A 22,834-nucleotide genomic window follows, 5' to 3' on the forward strand; every position below is an offset into this window, starting at 1 on the left:
TAACTACAGTAGACCCATTTCTGGCAAATCGTGTTCAGGTTTGGCAGAAGTTACTGGAGGAAAAAAACTAAAAAGAATTGGGGGAATGACCACCTTCCCGAGCTAGTCTGAACCTTGCTATTAGCTTTGAGCAGGGCTTTTTTTCTCATAGAACGCTCAGAACGGAGTTCCGGCACCTTTTTTGGATGGAACCTTGTAGGGTAGGCAAGGCTCATTGTATGATATGTGTGAGTTCCGGCACCTTTTTCTTTTACAAAAAAAGCACTGGCTTTGAGTAAATTCCACTGTCTTGTAATGCCAGCCAGCTCCTTCCTTCCTCCCTCTCTCTCTCTCTCTCTCTCTCTCTCTCTCTCTCTCCCTCCCTCCCTCCCTCCCTCCCTCTCCCTCCCTCCCTCCCTCCCTCCCTCCCTCCCTCTCCCTCCCTCCCTCCCTCCCTCTCTCTCTCTCTCTCTCTCCTGCCGTGCTTAGAGACCACGGCCAAGACAGTTTTTAAGAGCCGGCTCAAGTTTGGGACCGGGACGAGCTCGACAGGGGACAGGGTGGGGAGTGTGGGTGGGTGCCCCCTACCGTTCTTCCAGTGCGCGGATTTCTTCGCCAGGGAGGAGAGCCGCCTCGCAGGTTTCACTCACTCCCGGCCAGGTAAAACCCCGCCCCAGCAGCGCGCGAGGCGTAAGCGCCTTCCGAGTCCCTCCGCCTCGGCCCTCCCTGGCGGCGGAAGGGTTGCGGGGTCCCGCGTTTCTGAGGCGCTGCCTCGGCTGAGGAGAGGCGTCGACAGCCGGCGGAACGAGCGCGGGTGAGTGGGGGGGGGGGGCGGACGCTGGGCGCGAACTCGCGAGGAAAGTTGTCCGCCCGAACTCTTTCGGGACCGGGGCCTCTTGGGGCTCCGCGGACCGGGAAAGAAAAAAAGGAACCCTCGGCCGTCCCGAGCTTGATCGTGTGGGGTCCGTATTCCCCCAGCCTTGTTGGCTCTGGCGGGGCGGCGGGAGCCAAAAAATCTTGCAAAACTGTTGAGACGGGCGGGAATCCTAACTTTTAATGAAGTTCCTCTCGGGAGCTGATGCATCAAGGAGGGATCGGAAGCTGCTTGGCAGGAGGCACGTGCCAGGTTGAGGCTTCTGGCATCTCCGGTTGAAGAGGATGAGGCGGGAGGGAACCACTGCCTGGGTCCGCTTTTCCCCCAGCATTTTGTCTCCACGGGCAAGAAATGTGGGGTTGAACAGGCTTCCCTTTTCCAAAGTTAAGCTGGTGTAGAGTTGGTTGTTGTTCAGTTGCTAAGTCGTGCCCAACTCTCTGCCACCCCATGGACCACAACATGCAACGTCCCTCTCTCCTCCACAAAGTTGCAAGGGACCTTGGAGGTCATCTAGTCCGACCCCCTGCTCAGGCAGGAAACCCTATACCATTTCAGACAAACGGTTGTCCAGTCTCTTCTTAAAAACGTCCAGTGTTGGAGCACCCACCACTTCTGGAGGCAGGTTGTTCCACACAGTCTCCCTGAGTCTGCCCAAACTCATGCCCACTGTGTTGATGACACTAACCATCTCATCCTGGTCTTCCGTCTCCTTCTTTTGCCTTCAATCTTTCCCAACATCAGGGACTTTTCCTCGGAGTCCTCTCTTCCCATTAGGTGGCCAAAGTATTAGAGCTTCAGTAGAGTTGGTACCCTTCCACAGTTCTGCTGCCCTTAACTTAGTGCTCTCCAGATGCCTCAGACCTCCACTCCCACCCGCCAACTCTCCTTTTGCAACTAGTTTGGGAAAGGCTGGCCCATGCCTGCAGCATGTAGCTAATTGGAGAAAGGCTAGGTGTGGTGAGGGAGAGCCGATGTGACCCTGGTGCCTTCTGCTGGGTTCATCCTGAATGTGTGTGAGAAGCGTGTGGACTTGTAAAGTGGGCTGGAAATAATTTTTAATATGCATCCATTGAATTTAATTCCATCTTCAGGGTGGAGAAGGTGTGTCAATATTATTTCGACTACCGACTGTGTGTCTGTCCTCACCTCCTTTGTTCCTCCTAATTCTTCATCTGGCATCTATACCAGGTAGCTTTACCTTGGTCTATTGGGGCAGGAAAGACTTACTTTTCTATAACATGAGACTTGTCTTCTTCATGTTGGTTTTGAGCAAAGTTCATCCCTAGTTCAACCAAGAGTATTCTTCAATTGGTGCCCTCTTAGACGTGTTCCATTTTCCCCTTAACTGTACAGTTAGGCCAGCCCGTCTGGAGAACATCAGATTGAAGAAATCTAGTTTAGTATCATATATTCACAAAATAGGCTCATACAACACCAAGATTTAATGTGATACTTGGTTTTGACTTAACACATATTAATGCAGCCAGTTATTTGATGTACTGTGGTTAAGCAAACAATGACTCAGTGTGGACACAACCAGAATTACAGTGTTAAGTCAATGATGTGAAAGTGATAGTTGTCTTATCTGTCTAAGGATTTGTTAAAAAGAGATGCAACTTAGCTAATTGTGGTGGAGAAATGTTGGTTATGACTGTTCAGTGTAGGGAATGCTTAGTTTAGCATCTAGTGCATTTAACCCTTGCACAATAGCTTAGAATTCAACAGGTGAAGCTAATCCCATGACTGCAGCTTCATTCCAGAAAAGCTCTACGAATGGAATTATGCTTGTGTGTGTATAGGTCTAGAAAAGGTATAGGAGCCTGGCCAATTAATTAATAAGGTAACCATATTTCAAACAGGATCTTATTTGAATAGGGTGGATTCAAGTTCTAAATAATTGCTAAATTCTATTAGGACAACTCAAAGACCACCAATAATGTGGATTGTTTAGAAAGTTCCAGTGAAGGCAAAATGGAATGTGTTTGCACTTATTACCAGAGACTTTACTGGAATTAGCTTTGAGGGCTACCATTAAAAATTAATGAGATATTACCAAACTGTGGAATTGTATAAATATAAAGAAAAATAGGAAATTAGATTCATAATGTCGAACTAACATTTTATTTCTTTTAGTTTTAGAAAAACCTACTGAAAAAAATATTCTGGATCTTTTATTCTTTTTCATAGTTAAAAATTGTGAACCAGAAATATTACTTATACGATTTTCCAGTGCTTTTGATTTTGGAATGCCATAGACAAATAGATGATGGACAGACAGACAGACAGACAGACAGACAGACAGACAGACAGACAGACAGACAGACAGATAGATAGATAGATAGATAGCAATAGCAATAGCAATAAGCACATAGAGTTATATATCGCTTCACAGTGCTTTACAGCCCTCTCTAAGTGGTCAGCCTATTGCCCCCCAACAATATGGGTCATTTTACTGACCTTGGAAGGATGGAAGGCTGAGTCAGCCTTAAACCCTAACTTTTTTGAAATGTGTTTTTCTGGATTTTTTTTGTTGTTGTTCTATCTCTCACTGTTAAAATAAACTACCATTAAAATTATAGACTGATCAATGGGCACGCATACAAAATCAGCAGGGGATCAAATGCTAAGCTTGTAAGCCGCCCTGAGTCTTCGGAGAAGGGCGGGATATAAATGGAATTAAAATTAAAAATTAAAATTAATTAAAATTAAAATAATTTTTTTCCAAAGGCTTAATTTTTTTATAGGTGATAACCAATACTTTGCATTGTCCCCTGACTCATATAGGTAATCAGTCCTCAAAAGAAATTACTTTCACATGTCTATACCAGTTGAAGTTTCTTTGAAAGCAGCTCCAAGTAGGACATGTTATCTTGGTCCAAGCAGAATGTGATGAAGGCATGAATGATTGTTGCTAAGATATTTTACTACTTTACGGGTCATAAGAATTCTGACTGCATGACTTACTTCTTTAGGAGGAATATTGGGTAACCCAATTCTAGGAATATTAATGGATTACAACAGAACATGAGCAAGCAGCAGGATGCTGCAACTAAAAAAATCAAGACAATATTGAGCTATGTTACCAGAAGCCTTGCATCAAGTGTCATGGTTCCGACAGATGAAACCCTACAAAAGAACTTCGAGGCATTGTTTACCTTAAAGAATCTTTTATTTGAGAAACAAAGTATTGGCACTACATAATTGAAACCCAAAACTAAATTCCCCTCCTCTGGATACAAAGTAACAAAGCACAATTCCCTCCTACAATAAACAGTCATAAATCACATTCCCCAATTAGCTTGAAGTGCCAGCTTTCTCCCCAGCTCTCCAGTCGCCAAAACTCTTATCAACTCTGGGCACAATGACCTTGGGTTCCCAGGCTGAGTTATTATTGTTATGACTAGCTGGATTCTCATCCACATTCCCTCTCCCAGTATCAACTAATTCTAAAAGCAATAGAGAAAAATGGCTGCATTTCCATCTGTTGTCAAAGCAAGAATATCCAATGTTAGTAGCGTTGACATCAAGATTATGAAGGGTTAATAGTACTTAGTGCTGCTTGAATGGATTCCAGCACTGAGATGTGGCTTGAACTACATATCCTAAAAGCTTGGTCATGGCTATAGGTTTGGCCTGGAACTGCTTTTTAAAATTGTTTGGCACACATTTTCTGGTGCAAGAGAATAATTCTGGTTCTCAAAAAGCTAGTTAATTAAATTATGAAATGCCCCAGCCTGTTTTTTTTTAAGAACTTCATGTCCTGTATACAGGCGGTGATCTTACAGAACCGAAAGTAAGATTTTGTTCTGGGTTCTCCCTGGTTAAAGAAATGATACTATTATGGGCCTGGGTCAGAGCATTCCTAGGGATTATGCTGTAACTCCAGAACTTTCCTGAAAAGGTTTCCATAAATGGAGTCTGAAATTTCCAAGATTAAGTAAAGAATCTGATTTACTCAGTCTCTTAGCCAAATACTGGTCTGGGATGAGAAAGCAAATTTAGACTTAAAGCCCTTCCCCTGCTCCAAAAAAAAAGAAAAGAAAATCCTATTTTATTTGCCTATTTGAAACATAAAGTAAAAACAATGTAAATTATACTTCTGTTCAATTCAGTGCTGAAGGATGTACACAAAAAAAAATGGTTTCCCTCTTCCTCCACAAAGCCTTATTTATTTATTTTAGTGCCAATGACTAAAAAAAGACATTTTGATGTATTTAATGAACCGTACTGGGTATTCCACTGAATCTCTGAGGAAATTGACAGCAGGAATAAGTGGATCCTTTCCAATCTGTTATCCTTTTTGCCTTCTCTTACCAATTTTATCTGATATTGGAAAAACTCACATATTTTTCCAAGTAGAAGAATATTTATTTAATTTGTATATCACTATTATTTTTACAAATAACTCAAGGTGGCAAACATATCCAGCACCGCTTCCTCTTCCTATTTTCCCCACAACAACAACAACAACAACCCTGTGATGTGGGTTAGCCAAGTGAGAGTGACTGGCCCAAAGTAACCGAGTTGCCTTTCATGGCTAAGGTGGGACTTGAACTCACAGTCTTAACCACTAGACCAAAGTGGCTGGGTTTTTTGTTTTTTTTAATAAGGAAGCAATTGCCTCAGATCCCATGTTTGAATAAAGGCCTCCACCTGATAATAATACAGTATTTGAAATAAGCTGGATCATTTAAAAATGGAATTAAATATAATTGGCAGAAGTTCAGATTTGTGTATGTTCATGTTCCCCTCACACTTCCAATTAGCAGGGATTTTTTTTACTTCAGTGGACAAAAAGTAATAATAATAATAATAATAATAATAATAATAATAATAATAATAATAATAATAATAATAATAATAATAATAATAATAATAATAATAATGAAGAAGAAGAAGAAGAAGAAGAAGAAGAAGAAGAAGAAGAAGAAGAAGAAGAAGAAGAAGAAGAAGAAGAAGTAGTAGTTGGAGGTCATCTAGTCCAACCCCCTGCTCAGGCAGGAAACCTTATACCATTTCAGGCAAATGGCTGTCCAATCTCTTCTTAAGAACCTCCAGTGTTGGAGCATTCATCACCTCTGGAGGCAGGTTGTTCCACTGGTTAATTGTTCTAACTGTCAGGAAGTTTCTCCTTAGTTCTAGGTTGCTTCTCTCCTTGACTAGTTTCCATCCGTTGCTTCTTGTCCTGCTTTCAGGTGCTTTGGAGAACAGCTTGACTCCCTCTTCTTTGTAGCAGAAGCAAATAGTGGCCTGTCAAAGGATGGCTCAGGAAAGAAGAAAGTCTTCTGGAATTGGCTGATTTATGCATACTAATCACGGTTTACAATAAAACTAAATAAGTTGTCCGTTGTAATTAAAAACAAAACAAAGTCATACCAGTTTATGATACATCTTGACTAGATTCCTGAAACGTATGGTTTTTGACTTGGTTATTTTTACCATCTTTTAAGACAAATGTGTTGGCAGAATAAGTTCCCTTAGTGATATTTTTAAATACTCTACAGTAGCATCTGTTGTGCATACATCAAAACAGGAGTTACTTCAAAGTGACAGATGAGATGTAAATCTTCCCAGTTAATGAAAAGGAAATGCTAACATTCCTTCTGGGAGTATGAAAACCTGGAAGGGACCAGCTTTATCAGATGTTTTGGATTGAACGTTCAGACTAACATAAATTTAGACCTGTAGAAAGGGGCGGCTGGTCTCTGCATTTGAAAGTGACTCATACACTTATTAAGAGGATCATTATATTCTGAAACAAAAATCCTGAAGGCAAACTATAAATCAGTTATGATAGACTAGTAAAGTAATATCTGGATGTGGGAAGATACATTATCTTATGGAGTACTGGAGAAATATTTATCTCAAAATCAGTCCTTCAGAAAATGGGTTTCTTGTTGATTTCCACAAGGAAATATGATTGTGCAATCTCATGCTTTTGTTTTGGTTCAGTTCATAATATACTTGGCCAGGATCCCAAAACTATGCATTTCCACATATCTTCTTTCCTATGCCACATGGAAATCTGCCATTGAACCTGGTGCTTTAGAAAATATGATAGGGAATATATATGTGTCTGAAAAAAAGACAAAGTGAAGAGTTATTAAAACAAAACTTTACTATGTGCTAAAAGTAGCTATTTGAATCCCTCCCTTCATTAGAAGTGCATCTGTAGTTTATCTCTTGGGTGTAGCCCTTGTACCTGGGTATGTAATTAATATTACCTCTTTGTGAAACAGCACCACTTTTTAGGGCCTTGTCAGATCAAAGGTTGCAATGCAGCACTTTGACTAAGCAAAAAAACACAAAACCAAATAAACAAACCGAGGTAGAAATGCCAATTGAAATGCAGGCATGTAGTAAAAGCCCCATAAATGGTTTTATTGAGTCTTGGCTGGGCTGAGTCTTGAATAAATGCTAAGTGTCTGTTTGCTTAAATCAGATTGTAGTGCCCTGTCAAATATTTGATTTGATCATGTACCGTCATATCAGTGTTAACTCTTAGCAAGTACATAGACCTTCTCTGGAATGAACTCTCCTTCACTTCTGTCCTTTGTGAGAGGTGTTGCATGAGGACAACGAGATGATCCAATATTCCCATTTCTCTAAGGATATTCCACAGCTTGCCATGATCAATTGAATTAATGTTGCTCCTGAGGTTGCTGTCACTTGGCACCACTACATCTATCACCACTGCTATCTTCTGATCCTGGTCTACCACCATAATGTCTGTTTAATTGACCAATATCTGCCTCTCCATCTGGATCTGGAAGTCCCATGGGATATTAGCTCTCTTGTACTCCATGACTTTCTATGAGATCTCCATCTGACATGGGAAGGTGTAGTCCATACTCTGTGCACACAATGCCAATCATTTGGTTGTGCCATTCAATGTATGCTGTTCCTGTTTGCATCATACATCCTGTCACTATGTGTTGAACTGTCTGAGGCCTATTTGATCAATGTGCACCGTGTGTGTGTGTGTGTGTGTGTGTGATTCTGGTGCAGCTTTTCATTTTAAAGTTATTTATAACTATAAATGTCTAGTTCTTGTCAATATTAAATTTTAAAAAGATTGGGGTGGTTACTTATTTAGCAGATTATAATTCTGCTCAACGAATTGGTTTGTATCTGGCTTCCCTGATATATGTTACTATACAACTGATTGCACACACACACTGAAATGAATCCTAATTTGTGCAAAACCTCAGTGATAACATTTTGGCAAAGATACATTAGCTGCATAACTGTTCTGAACCAGCCTGCTACCGGCCTTGCAATAAGGCAAACCCCTGTTCAAACAGTAGAGACTGGAGAGCGTCTGAGGCTGAAAAGCGTCTGCCAAGATTTATTACTCAAACAACAGAACAAGAAACAAAAACACTGGAACTTGAATCCTCAAACGGAAGGGTTGCTTTCAGCAACCAGCCCTTCCCCAAACACTCCTTTTATTTAGAGATCAGGGCGTGGCCTCCCTGTGCCTCCTCCCGAGGAGTCCCACAGCCTTTCTCTGTTTGTTCCTGCTCGACTGCCTCCTGCGTCGGGCGTCCTTGAACAGGGCCAGCTGTGGGTCATCATCCTCCGCACTATCGGGCTCACGCAGCTGAGAAGAGGGCCCCGGCTGGGGGCTCTGCGAAGCCTCCAAACCATCATCAGCCGGTTCGTCTTCCACACACTCCTCCTCCCCCTCATCCGAGTCATCCGAGACATCTGAGCCGGCTGCCGGACCCACAGGCTGGCCCTGAGTCACAACAATAACCTCATATTTCTGGAAGCACTGCGATCTTCATACAACTGTTATGTTTTTGTACAGTGAATCAGGGCATTTCATTTGATGATTGGTTCCCATTTCATATATGATTGTAAATAGGGGCAATGGCTTTTAAGCAAGGCAAAATACAAATACGTTGCTTAAAGTTGGTTTAGTCTCTTTGTTCAGAAAATATTAAGCATAATGATTTGATGGCAAAGGGAGGTATAAAGAGATTTGATATGGAGACTTAGTATAGTAATAGTAATAAATAGTAATAATACAGAGCAATCCAAATATAGTTAACACTGGAAATTCATCTGGGTTGCTTTTGAATGTCACATGGACTGAAATGTTCCTTTATCACCTTAGTTGGATTGTTCTCAGTTTCAGGGACTTAAAACATTGCTAATCAAGCAAATTTTATAATATTGTTACACAAGGAATATAAAATGAGTAAAATATATTCATTCCTGTTTCTACTTTCCTTGATCTTTCTAGACAGATCTTTCACATCTATCTGAGAAGAGTTTAATCCTGAATGTTACTTTGCTCTTTGACCATAAATTCATGAATGAAACTTTAAACAAAAGAGGTGCAAAAAATGTCATCAAAGCTGGATTGCATACAGCCCAACAATATTCCTTCAGCAGCACCCCAGAATAGGTAGAATTAAACAGTTCAGCCTCCCTTTTGGGAAAATTTTGTTGGTATTTAAGGAGCAAAATGAATGCCTTAAACATTGCAGATGCTCTATCAGGGGTGTCAAACTCGCAATGTCACGTGACGTGTCGTGACGTATCGTGACTTTTTCCCCCCATTGCCGGTAATCGGGTGGGCGTGGTTTCAGCATGACGCATCCAGCCCACGGGCCAGCAGTTTGACACCCCTGCTCTAGGTGCTCTTCTTCCCCGTAAAGCCCTTTGGAGCCCCACAAAATTCAGTCACAGCTCTGCCCACTTACAGAATGTGGCTCTCAACATGCCATAGAACAGGGGTCTTTAAACTTGGCAACTTTAAAACTTGTGGACTTCAACTCCCAAAATTCCTCAGCCAGCCAGAGCTGGCTGAGGAATTCTAAGAGTTGAAGTCCACAAGTCTTAAAGTTGCCAAGTTTGAAGACCCCTGCCATAGAACATCTGCTGTATCCTTCATGTCAACATAAGTTATACACATTTGCCCTAGCAGCTTCTTGGAATGCATTTATTTAAACAATTATTTGTAAACAAAGTTGATCAAAACCTCAGAAATAAAGACCACAGGTGAACAGACTGTGTACAGACTGTGAGAGCAGTCACAAAGATTTTGGGTTTGACCCTTTCAAGGGCAACATCCAAATAATCTCAACATGACATTGGAAAGTTTCTGCTTTTCCTCCTTCAGTAAAATATCTCTGATGTGGGGACCTTGGTGCTCTCTGAGCTTGCTTGTTTCCTGGCAGACGTTTCATCACCCTAACTAGGTAACATCATCAGTGCTAGTAAGCAGTGCTGTTTGCTATTGGTTTAATATTCTGATGTCTTGCTTGTGGGGGTGGGTCGGGGTGGTCTTAGGCATTCTTTGGGCTGTTTACTAAGAGCTCGTTGTGTTTCTTGATTGGGGTATTGCTTACTTGATTGTTGGTCTGAAGTTGACCTTGGAGATAATCAGTACTGATCTGAGTGTTGATTACTGGTGGATTTTTCCATTTGCCATCAGAACTGGGACCAGAATTTCTATTGCCTAGCAAGGCAGTTCTTAAGTAAGTTGTCCCTGATTTTACAATTTTTTTTGCCACGGTTGTTAATAAAATCACTGCATTATTAAGTGAATCATGCAGTTGTTAAGTGAATCCAAGTTCTCCCATTGGAAGCTGGCTGGAAAGGTTCCAAATGATGATCACATGACCCCAGGTGCTGCAACTATTGTAAATATTTGCTGATGGCTAAATGCCTGAATTTTGATTATGTGATCCTGAGGAGGCTGCAACAGTCATACATGCAAGGACTTGTTGTGAGTCATTTTGAATTGTCGCTAAACAAATGGCGGTAAGTTGAGAATCAGCTGTACACCCAGTCATTACAAGATTAAATGGCACATCTGCCCTTTCCTGAAACAACCAGGCATAATGTTAGGACCCAGGCTTGTAGATTCATAAGAGAGAGAGCAGAGAGAAACAAAGAATTTTGTAAAATGGTAGGGGTCCTGTTTACAATTATAGAGTGTTTCTGGTAAATTACATAACGTGTATAATGTATCATGCAACTCAAAATATGAGGATAATTCCTTTTTGCCCAAAAAGAAGAACCTCTTTGAAAAAGGGAGTACAGTAATCAGGCCAATCCTGAAGAAACTTCACTTAGACTAAAAAGTAATAGAAATAAGAGGATCGCTTTTAATAGCCATGTTCTTGAATAAGAATGGTTGCTAACCAATGTAGGCACTTTTGGATATCAATAAAGGAGAATATTTGCAGCTCAGAGTTGAAATAAGGGGTCCCTGGTGCTCTCTGAGCTCTCTTGTTTTCTTGCACGTGTTTCATTACCCAAACTGGCACTGATGATGTTACCTAGTTTGGGTAATGAAATGTCTGCAAGAAAACAGCCAAGCTCAGAGAGCACCAAGGAACCCTCGGTTTTGGATACAGTTCATTTTCTGGAGCTTTGTGCCTGATTTTGGACCAGAACTGCCTTGATAACCCTTTGAGATGACCTTTGCAAAAAGAGGGGAGAAAAGTGTAATTTTTTTTAAAAAAAAATCTTTTAGACTTTAGTGACTGTAGATATAAGGATATACCCTTTTGGTTTGGTTGTCTCAGTTGAGGTCATAGGTTTACTGTATATCCCACCCACCCACCCACCCCCAAGCCTGAACACTTCAGTCTCTTTGAAAGTTCTCCTTGAGGCATGGCAACCAAATGAAGTTAAACAGATGCCTTCAAGGGAGAGAGAGGTCTTTCTCAATGGCAGGGCACCATTTATGGATTATTTATTTATTTATTTATTTATTTATTTATTTATTTATTTATTTTATTCCATTTATATCCCGCCCTTCTCCGAAGACTGAGGGCAGCTTACAAGCTTAGCAGTAGCCTTCATTCTATGTATATGCCTGCTTATTAGGGCTTTCACACCCCCCCCAAGCGGCATTATTACAAAGTCAGCTTCATTGCCCCCAACAATCTGGGTCCTCATTTTGCCTACCTCGGAAGGATGGAAGGCTGAGTCAACCTTGAGCCTGGTGGGATGCGAACCTGCACTAATTGCAGGCAGCTGGTGTTACTTAAGGAGGCATTAGCCCACTGCTCCACCAAGGCTCTCTTAGGATTGATGTCCTAAGGCACAGGTCGGCAACCTGCGGCTCCGGAGCCGCATGCGGCTCTTTGAGCCGTCTCTTGCGGCTCCCAGCCGCCCGGTGCGCGCGCACCTCTTCCAACGGGCAGTGGTGCGCGCGCACCTCTCCAAATGGAGAGTGGCACCGCCCGTTTGGAGAGGTGCGCGCGCACCTCCCCGAATGGGCGGAGGTGCGCGCGCACCTCCCCAAACCTTTGGAGAGGTGCGCGCGTACCTCCGCGCGAACGGGCAGCGGTGCCGCTCTTTCAGGAAGCTGCCGCGGCCCGTCTGTGAAGCTGCCGAAAGCGGCAGCTTAGCAGACGGGCCGCGGCAGCTTCCTGAAAGAGCGGCGCCCCTGCCCATTCCGAGAGGTGCGCGCGCACCTCTCCGAACGACCGGAGGTGCGCGCGCACCTCCCCAAACCTTTGGGGAGGTGCGCGCGTACCTCCGCGCGAACGGGCAGCGGTGCCGCTCTTTCAGGAAGCTGCCGAAAGCGGCAGCTTAGCAGACGGGCCGCGGCAGCTTCCGGAAAGAGCGGCGCCCCTGCCCATTCCGAGAGGTGCGCGCGCACCTCTCCGAACGACCGGAGGTGCGCGCGCACCTCCCCAAACCTTTGGGGAGGTGCGCGCGTACCTCCGCGCGAACGGGCAGCGGTGCCGCTCTTTCAGGAAGCTGCCGCGGCCCGTCTGTGAAGCTGCCGAAAGCGGCAGCTTAGCAGACGGGCCGCGGCAGCTTCCTGAAAGAGCGGCGCCCCTGCCCATTCCGAGAGGTGCGCGCGCACCTCTCCGAACGACCGGAGGTGCGCGCGCACCTCCCCAAACCTTTGGGGAGGTGCGCGCGTACCTCCGCGCGAACGGGCAGCGGTGCCGCTCTTTCAGGAAGCTGCCGAAAGCGGCAGCTTAGCAGACGGGCCGCGGCAGCTTCCAGAAAGAGCGGCGCCCCTGCCCATTCCGAGTGGTGCGCGCGCACCTCTCCGAACGACCGGAGGTGCGCGCGCACCTCCCCAAACCTTTGGGGAGGTGCGCGCGTACCTCCGCGCGAACGGGCAGCGGTGCCGCTCTTTCAGGAAGCTGCCGCTTTCGGCAGCTTCCTCAAAGAGCGGCGCCGTTTGCCCCTTCGCACGGAGGTACGCGCGCACCTCCCCAAAGGTTTGGGGAGGTGCGCGCGCAACTCCAGTCGTTCGGAGAGGTGCGCGCGCACCTCTCGGAATGGGCAGGGGCGCCGCTCTTTGAGGAAGCTGCCACGGCCCGTCTGCAAAGCTGCCGAAAGCGGCAGCTTTGCAGACGGGCCGTCGCCATCGGGCAACCGGGAACCGGTTCCATCTCATTTTTTAAAAAATGGCAGCCGCGTGCGTCCGCGCATGCGCAAAAAAACCTTTTTGCGCATGCGCATGCATGGACACACGCACGCGGCTCCCTCTTTTTTTAATTTGTGATGGAACCGGTTCCCAGTGGCTCTTTTTCTTTTTTAGGTTGCCGACCCCTGTCCTAAGGCAAACATTCCTGTTGCCCACATAGCTATGATTCTGATCATAAATGAAACATTGCTTTTCACATTTTTATATAGCTTGTGATATTTATTATTGTAGTCTTTATTTATTTTTTTAAAATTCTTTAGATATGTTTGTAATCCACTAGCAGAAAATTATTTTTGGACAAAACAACAGCGTAATAACAATGCTTCCCAACTCAATTTTCCCTACAATAAAAAATTAAATCGAAGCTAATTATGTTGCATACATATTCATCTGTAATTTGAATTTTCATGGGCAACTACATCATTTGTGTTTTGTGTGCTTTTTATTATCTATGCACGCATGTCCAGCGTATAGTAGTGTGGTACATTATGAATTAATTCTACAGCAGAACACAAATATTCAGTTCTCATCTACTATATCCCTCTTCATTGAGAATCTGCTTTTTTTTCCTCCTAATAATTGCGATAAATATGCATCTTAAGACTCTGTTCTGCATGTGTATATTCAGCATTAATCCTACTCCAGTTGGAAAAGCATAGTAAACAGTAACAGAAAATCTGGAATTGCTTTCATTATCATTTCTATTTACGGTTATTCTCAATCTACAACCATTCAGTTGGTGATCACTCTAAGCTGGACCAGCACTGGGCCACGCAAACAAGCGAAGCCCCATCAACGGGATGCAGGCAGCATGCGAAACCACGCCCTCTCCGGTCCGTGGTAAAACCTTTCTCCATGGAACCAGTCCCTGGTGCCCAAGAGGTTGGGTGCCACTGCCCACAGTGTGATCACCATTAGCAACCTTCCCTGCCTGTTCTCCACTAAGTCATGCACCTTCTCCAGTCCTTCGGTACTCGTGCCATGTGTTGGCCATTTGTGCACCTGCTTGCACTTTCGCATCCTTGTGTACCTCCTTGCACCCTCCCCGACCCACAACATACTTCTTGAACCCTCATTGACCTACACAGCAACTCTTGCACATACCCTTGCATATCCTGCCTGATTGCCCCTAATCCATGTGGGCACCTCTCATGCACCTCTTCACACCCTTTACCATATTTCACTTTGTTAAATCATTTTTTAAAATGTTTTTCCCTCCTCCTTGGCAACGTACCACCATCATCATTATTTTTGTGCTTTGCTCTTTTTTCTTTTTGTTACTAATTTTTTTTTTAAAAAAAAAGAATTAAAAACTTTCCCTTTATACCCTCTCCTACTTATGCAGCGCCTTTTGCACACTCTCCCCAACTCACATGGTGCCTCCCCACAACCTCCCCACCCTCATTCACATCTGCACATCCTTGTGCACCCTCCCCAAACTGCCCAGCACATCTTGCACACACTTTTACACCCTCTCGGACCTACATGGCCCATATACCCACCCTGCATGCTACCTTTCACACACTTTTTGTATCCTCACACACCCTTTCACAACCTCCCCAACCCAGATTTTTGCGCACCCTCCCTGATCCGCCCAGTGTCTCTCATGTACCCCCTCACACTCTTGCATATCTCCCTGACCCTCTCTCAGCCCTGGCGTACCTCCCCATACTGGACTTCTTGCAGACCTTCCCTGACCCTCCTCCACACTCTTCCGCCCTTCCTCCCCCATCCAGGAAGCCTCCAGTCTGTCACTTGCAACTTCCTGCCAGCTCTCCCCCCCACCCCAATTTCAGTTGCAAGAAGTGATAGGCAGTTGCCTCACCTAATGAACAATAGCACAATTGCTGTTAAAATTCAAGGATTACCTGTAATGCAAAGCTACTTATTTATGAATATATATTTTGTTTAAATACAGGTAGTCCTTGCTTAGCAACCATAATTGGGATCAACAACTCTATTGCCAAGTGCTGTGGTTGCCAAGTAGAAATATTATGTGCCTCAGATGGCATTATGACATCACTTCCCATTTGGTTGTTAAGTGAGTCACCACAGTCATTAAGTGATTCGTGTGATTGTACTTTCACACTCTCCACTAACTTTGCTTTTTTGCAAGCTAGTTGCAAAGTGCTCAGAAGACAATTGTGTTACTGCAGGATGTTGCCGCAACAGTTGTTAATGTGAGAATTGGTTACAGGGTTGGGTTTTTATCACATTGCAGTTTTGAACTGTCGCTAAACGAGTCAGTCAGTAAGCGAGGGCTACCTGTGAGTTTTAACATACTGATGCACCCTTCTGTATGGGATATGTGTATTTTCTTAGAAATGCTATTCCTGAAATCTATAGTCAACTTCTGCAATTAATTCACATGACATCACATTGCATCCTGCTGTTCAGGCTTGCAAAATCTTGCCTGTGTACACCGTGCAAGACTATTTGTCATAGAAACGGCTGTTTTCTGTTAAGTAGACGTTAGACTTGATCAGAATGCATTTGACACTTTGATAAAACCTATTTTAAAGTCTTCCAGGATGGACAGAAACAAATATTTGATCACCTGATGAATAACAAAGAGATCTTCTCTGTTTAGTTTGCTCTCATACCACCTACCTAGGCAATTCGTAGATTTGCACCTGAATAGGAAGTGGGTCGCTATACCACAAAAGTGAAGGTTTCCAGGTGTTAGTGTGACTGCAACGCTTTTCTGAATGGCCAACTAGCAGTTTTATTTAGGTAACTTTATTTTAAACGATCTACTTTATTCGTTGTAGCCCATTAATGCTCACAATTCCAGATATAAAATACTTACAGCCAGTGCTTTTTTTTTTTATTGAAAAGTTTTACGGTACATTTTTAAATACAAAACCCCTCCCCTCCCCCTCCCCTCTCCCCAAACCTCCCCAACTCTCCCCTCCCCTCCCCCCCTCCCCGACTTCCCAGAGCTAAATACAGGGTATAAAAATACAAACAAACATAATCTAAAATATGCAAACAACAATAAAATATTAAATTCTATCGCACTTTAACTCTTAATAAAATAACTACAAGCTAGTTATACATCATATAAATCCACTACTTATTCAAATGCTAAGTGAAACTTTTAAGTCCCATATTTATTCTGGATATAATCAATCCATCTTCGCCACTCCACAATATATCTCTGTTGCGATTGGTCTTTCAGATACACTGAAATCTTTGCCATTTCCGCCAAATTGGAAACTTTTTTTCAAGTGCTTTTTTTGTAAAAGAAAAAGGTGCCGGAACTCACACATGTCATACAACCCGCCTTACCTACCCTACAAGGTTCCATCCAAAAAAGGTGCCGTTCTGAGCATTCTATGAGGAAAAAAGCCCTGCTTACAGCTATATATATCCATCCACTGCAAGAATTAGCCCTTCTATTTTGCTCATCTAATTTTCACTGGGGAAACAGAGGCTTCTTCCACTCGCAAGCAGTGGTGGGATTCAACAGGTTCGCACCACTTCGGCAGAACCGGTAGCGACCGTAATTTTTTGTTGCCCAGGCCCAGGATGGACTTCCAGAAGCAGCATCCACACAGAGAACCGGCTGTTCACCTATTTGAATCCCGCCACTGCTCTCAAGGCCTGAGCCAGCTGAAACTCGCAAAGCCCTTCCTTATCCACGCCATTTTATGGAGCTTGCAGAAGTCTTTGCAAGCTGAAACTTTTGGCTCAGCTGGTGCTCCAGAGGAAATGCCGCAAAGACAACTTCGCAAGTGTTTTCCTTAAAGCTCTGGGGCAGGTAGATTTTCCCATTGGCGGAAAGCTCCCACCTTGTTTTGTTTCCTGGCTACTTACTGGGGGTTCTCTCCCCCAAAACCAAAATACCATTTTATCACAATTCTCACTCTTTTTTTTAATTTATTTACCTGAGTTGGAGAGTGAAGTGTTCTGTGTGTGCCGCACGTGAGTGCTCCTGCATCTGACTTGAAGAATGAACAGCGGGGAACAGATTTTATAGCAAAAAGGAGATTTATTGTCAGAACGTGCATTATTGGGATGGGCAAAGACAACACCTATTAAAGTATTGTGTAGTAGAAGAATAGAATCAGAGCATGTGTTAGGTGCTTGTATGCCTGGAAGAAGACAAAAGGAAGCAACGTGTGTGTGTGTGTGTGTGCGCGTGCGCGTTTGAATTAGCGTTGACTCCTGGCAACTCCTTGAACAAATCCCTCCAGTTTTCTTGACAACATTTCAAAGATAGTTTGCCATTACCTGCTTCGTAGGGCTGAAAGAGGATAACTGGCCTAAGGTCACCCAGCTATCTTTGTGGCTAAGGAGAGACTAGAATTTACAGTCTACTGGTATCTATCTAGCCCACTGTCACTATGCCAAACTAGCTTTCTTGATTTGTGATTAGTAATTACTTAAGACAGTGATCAAGCAAAGTAATAGACTAGGTTCTTGGATGACAAGCGAATCATCTTTAAAGAGAAACAGGAAAGTACAGTTGCCTCTTGAAAAAAAGCACCTTTGGGACAAGCCCTTGAAATGTTTTCCCATCAACCCTGGTGGTCCCATGGGAAGCTGGCAAGATAGATGTGTCATGTCAAGTGACTGTTGCTATCTTGGGTTTTCCTGTTTTTTTATTTACGTATGAATGTTATATGGTTTTTATTGTTTTGATGCATAATATGCCACCCAGATTCATGTTTTGTGAGATGGGTGTCTATATAGACTTTCCAGCTAGCTAGCTAGCTAGCCAACTAACTAAATACTATCCTTTCTTTCCAATGCTGAGCTGATTTATTTCTTGAAAGTCGGTTCTTACAGTAACTTCTAGTAAGGTTGTCAGATCTTGATGGAAAAAATGTAAGTGACTTTTAGATAACGTCAAGGAGCAAATAATTTCTTTGTCTCTCTCTTTTTCTACCTAGCAATTGTCTGGAGATTTGCAGGCAGGATCTAGTAACCCTAGGTAAGATTAATATGTTCTATGTTCTGGAATGATTTATGCCAGGGTGGGGGAATGATGGCCTTTTTAAGTCATGTGGACGAACTTCCAGAATACATAGTCATAAAGGGGACATGGTTCTTCACCTCTGATTTATACAATTAAAGATTTTGCTGTAGTCCGTAAAGCAAATATAAAACTATTGCTCTGTTTTACATTACTGATCAGATTTGCTCTCTTTACCTTTTCTGTAGCATTTCTCTTTCTATATCTGGTTCTAGTCTTCATACAAACACAAACAATTCTTTATTTTTCTGAGTAATGGTGTAGTTCTTCAATAATTTGCATATATTTTGCTGCTTCAGTATAAGTATCCAATACAAGAGATTCTATATAGCTCAGGGTTGAACTGTGGAGATTTGGTGTTCGCTCGGTTGTTTGCTTTGCAGACACTAATAATTACCCATGCTGCTGGTGTTACCTAGTTGGTAATGAAACATCTGAATGCAAACTACCAAGCTCAGAATGCATCAAGGATTCCTCAGTAAAGTATATACAGGTAGTCCTCAATTTACAACCATCCCATTTAGTGACCGTTCAAAGTTACAACGGCGCTGGAAAAAGTGACATGACTGTTTTTCACATTTAGAATCATTGCAGTATCCCTGTGGTCATGTGATCAAAATTTAGACGTTTGGCAACTGGCATGGTTTTATAACAGTTGCAGTATCTTGGGAGGTCATGTGATCATCTTTTGGAACCTTCTGAGAAGCAAAGTCAATAAGGAAACCAGATTCATTTAACAGCCATGTTATTAATTTAACAACTTCAGTGAATCATTAACAACTTATTTTATTTATTTTTTAATTTTAATCCCATTTATATCCCGCCCTTCTCCGAAGACTCAGGGCGGCTTATAATCTAAGCACAAATCAAATGTGCTTAGCAATAGCCTTCATTCTATGTATATGCCTGCTTATTAGGGCTTTTGCCCCCCCCCAAGGCGGCATTATTACAAAGTCAGCTTATTGCCCCCAACAATCTGGGTCCTCATTTTACCTACCTCGGAAGGATGGAAGGCTGAGTCAACCTTGAGCCTGGTGGGATGCGAACCTGCAATAATTGCAGGCAGCTGGTGTTACTTAAGGAGGCATTAGCCCACTGCTCCACCAAGGCTCTACGGCAAGACGTCACAAAAGGGGGTAAAACTCACTTAAGGATTGTCTTGCTTAGCAACAGAAATGTTGGGCTGTGATCATTGTGATCATATGTTGAGGACTACCGGTACACTATTTTTTTTCTAATCTCTAAGTTATACAGTCTTGCTACTGTGTATATTGGCAAAAAAAAGGTGAACCGTGGTGGCGCAGTAGTTAGAATGCAGTACTGCTGGCTATTTCTGCTGACTGCTGGCTGCCTGCAGTTTGGCAGTTCAATTCTCCCCTGCTCAGGGTTGACTCAGCCTTCCATCCTTCCGAGGATGGAGGACCCCAGATTGTTTGGGGCAATATGCTGACTCTGTAAACCGCTTAGACAGGCTATAAAGCGCTTCCAAGCGGTGTATAACTCTAAGTGCTATTGCTATTTTATCTGTCTCATCTGCAATCCAATGTTCATGTATGCTTGCTACTTTTATAGTTGACAACTGGTTTGTTGTCTTAGAGGAGACTGTTCCTGAATGTATTGTGCCTATATAAATGTTTCTGTCATTCCATGATGCCATTTTTATTAGAATTCAGTGTTGTTTTTCCTTTTCTCCTTAATCTTATTTTCCTCTATCAGAACTCTTTCAGAAGAGTTGACAAATCCTATTTTAGATGTAAATTTTCCTTTGATTGCTCTGGTCTTAAAAACATCTTTCACTTCCGTCTTAAGATAGCCTTCTTGTCCTTTTTTGCTTGATATTGAAATCACCATTCAGCTGTCATTCATTCTAGTTGCTCAAGGCTTTCTTCTTCCATCTTTTCCTAATTATCATGACAGCTTGTACTGAAAGCCACCTAGATAATTTCTTGCATGGAATGTATTTATGTCATCATTAATTCACTTTGGGGCCACCTGACTCCATAACAATTCTCAGCAACTTACATTTAAAGTTTTAAAAGAAATGTGTATATGTATATGTATATATTACATCCGCCGATCTCCCTCAGAGAGAGACTCTAGGCCAGACATGTCAAACACAAGGCCCAGGGGCCAGATCCGGCCCGCGAAGTGGTTTCATGTGGCCCGTGAAGCCATCCTGGAAACATTGAGGGAACGCCCCCCACTGCCTTGGCCCTGGCCCAGAGACCCTCCTTCTGCCAGAGACCCTCAGATCTGTCCCACTCCTATCCAGGCCCCCATAGGCACCCTTGATGCGAACGATGTAGAGCTGGCCACGCCCACCCAGTAGGCCATATGCACTCTAGCCACGCCCACCCAGTAGGCCACGCCCACCCAGCCCCCTGAGGGCAACCGCAATGCTGATGCGGCCCTCAATGAAATTGAATTTGACACCCCTGCTCTAGGCCACTGTACAGTAAAATGGTAAAATATAAGAACAGGCTTATAAAAATTAATTTTTAAAAAATTTAGAAAGAGGCAAGGATGATTAAATCATGTTTAAAATTAGTAATAACGGTGAAGGGAGGGCTCTCAGGGGACCAACCAGCCTCATGGCTGCCTGCTCCTTTAGGTTCCTTAAGCGAGGCACAGAGCCTTGCTTAACTCATTGTCAGAAGGGCAGGAAGTTCATGTACAGTGGATATACAAAGTCTGCACACCCTTATTAAAATGCCATGTAAAAAAATCAGGCCAAGATAAATTACCTCAGGTTTTTTCTCTCTCCACCTTTAATATAACATATAAGCTGTAAAATTCAATTGAAAAACAAAACTGAAATCTTTTAGGGGGGGAAATTAACAATTAAGAAGCTAGAATAACGTGACTGTGTTTAAGTATGCACACCCTTAAATGAATGCTCCGTCGAAGCACCTTTTGATTTTATGACAGCATTCAGTCTTTTGGGTAGGAGCCCATCAGCCTGGCACATCTTGCCTGGGGAGTCTTAGCCCACTCTTCCTTGCAAAAGTGCTCCAAATCTTATCACATTGCAAGGGCATCTCCTGTGCAGGTCAGCCCACAGATTTTCACTTGGATTCAGGTCTGGGCTCTGTGGCTGGGCCATTCCAAAACTTTGATTTTTTTTTCTGGTGAAGAAGCCATTTCTTTTGTTTATTTGGAGGTATGCGTTGAGCCGTAGTCGTGTTGAAAGGTGAGACCCTCTTCCTCTTCAACATTTCAGCAGAGGCCTGAAGGTTTTCTGTCAAAATTGACTGATATTTGGAACTGTTCATAATTCCCCCCACTTTTACTAAATCCTCAGTTCCAGCTGAAGAAAAGAGCCCCAAAGCATAATGCTGTCACCGCCATGGGTATGGTATACTTTTGGTGATGTGGAGTGATGTTTTTGTTCCAAACATACTTTTTGGAATTATGGCCAAAATGTTCGACCTTGAGTTTGCATTGTTTTTTATCTGAATGATATCTGCTACTGTATATTAAATGTCCATTGATTTTACTTTACAGTATTCTGGATTCTGACTGGAAACCGTTCTTCAGATGAAATCTTAGTAGCACACCACTCGTTTTAGTTTCTAAGAGCTTCCAGATGTGGGTTACAAACAACTGGATCATCACTAAATAGCAAGAAAAAGATGCAGAACACTAACTCTTTGCTTTCATCTAGTGATCATCCAAACTTTTGCAATCCATATCTGGTAGTCCCATTCTAACTAACTCATATATTTGCTTCAGCCTGGAAATATTTTGATTGATTAGATTGTACTTCTTTCTCTTGTGTTTCCTATAATGTAATTGATTTTATTCCAGTGTTCTTCATCCAGGGATATTCAGGTCTGAGATGATATTGCTTAAAACAAAACTGGTGTGGATAATGTACAAAGAACAAAGAATACTCTTAGGAAAAGTCTATTAATCTGTCTCTTGCAGGTTTGGTTAGTACTATATTTCAAATATTGCAATTAGCACCCTTTACAATTGGTTATAGAATGCTTGGTGCCTTTCATCTTTGTGTTTACAATAAGGGTGTATACATATCTCCACTTATTCCATTAATTCTAATAGATATTATTATTTTCATTTGTTCATAGCTGAGAATTTACTTAGTGTGGTTCCTTTTGAATATTATATTTCATAGCCTCTCGTGCTTTGAGTACTATATTGCGTACAGTAATTACAGTACCTCAGTTAAAGTGGTCTATTTTGATCTATTGACATTTAGCATATTTCATTTCCACGCTCTGGATTTCTTCTTTGATTTCAAGTTTTCCTTTTGTCAGTCTTCTCGTATTCCATGTTCCAATTGTACAAGGAGTTTGCGAAATGAGCAACTACTCTTTTTTTAAATTGGGGTCAGACTGACTGACCAACCAAAACCATATCATTACCTCAGATCTACTTGCAAAAGTTCAGCATCTTTCCCTGATTGTTAAAGGAATGGCTTCCACCCTGGTGGCCTCATCATTGGGATCTAAACTAATCCAAACATCATTCATTCATTCATTCATTCCTTCATTCATTCATTCATTCTGTGGCTGCTTACCTCAAACAATGTGACTCAGAGCAGTGTATAATAAATCTGGAA

General features: G+C 42.8%; 1 protein-coding gene across 1 annotated transcript in view; it reads left to right on the plus strand.

Annotated features, from left to right (window-relative positions):
- The first annotated feature begins 695 nt into the window (after positions 1–695).
- The window catches only part of LYPD6B (LY6/PLAUR domain containing 6B), a 103,761-nt gene continuing 81,622 nt past the window's right edge, over positions 696–22,834 (plus strand). The window contains exon 1 of the mRNA XM_081314894.1: positions 696–793. The gene's annotated coding sequence lies outside the window, so the exon portion shown is untranslated. The remainder of the gene's footprint in view (positions 794–22,834) is intronic.

This window comes from Vipera berus (genome assembly GCF_964194415.1).
Source record: "Vipera berus genome assembly, chromosome: 1".
In the NCBI taxonomy this organism is placed as follows: Eukaryota; Metazoa; Chordata; class Lepidosauria; order Squamata; family Viperidae; genus Vipera; species Vipera berus.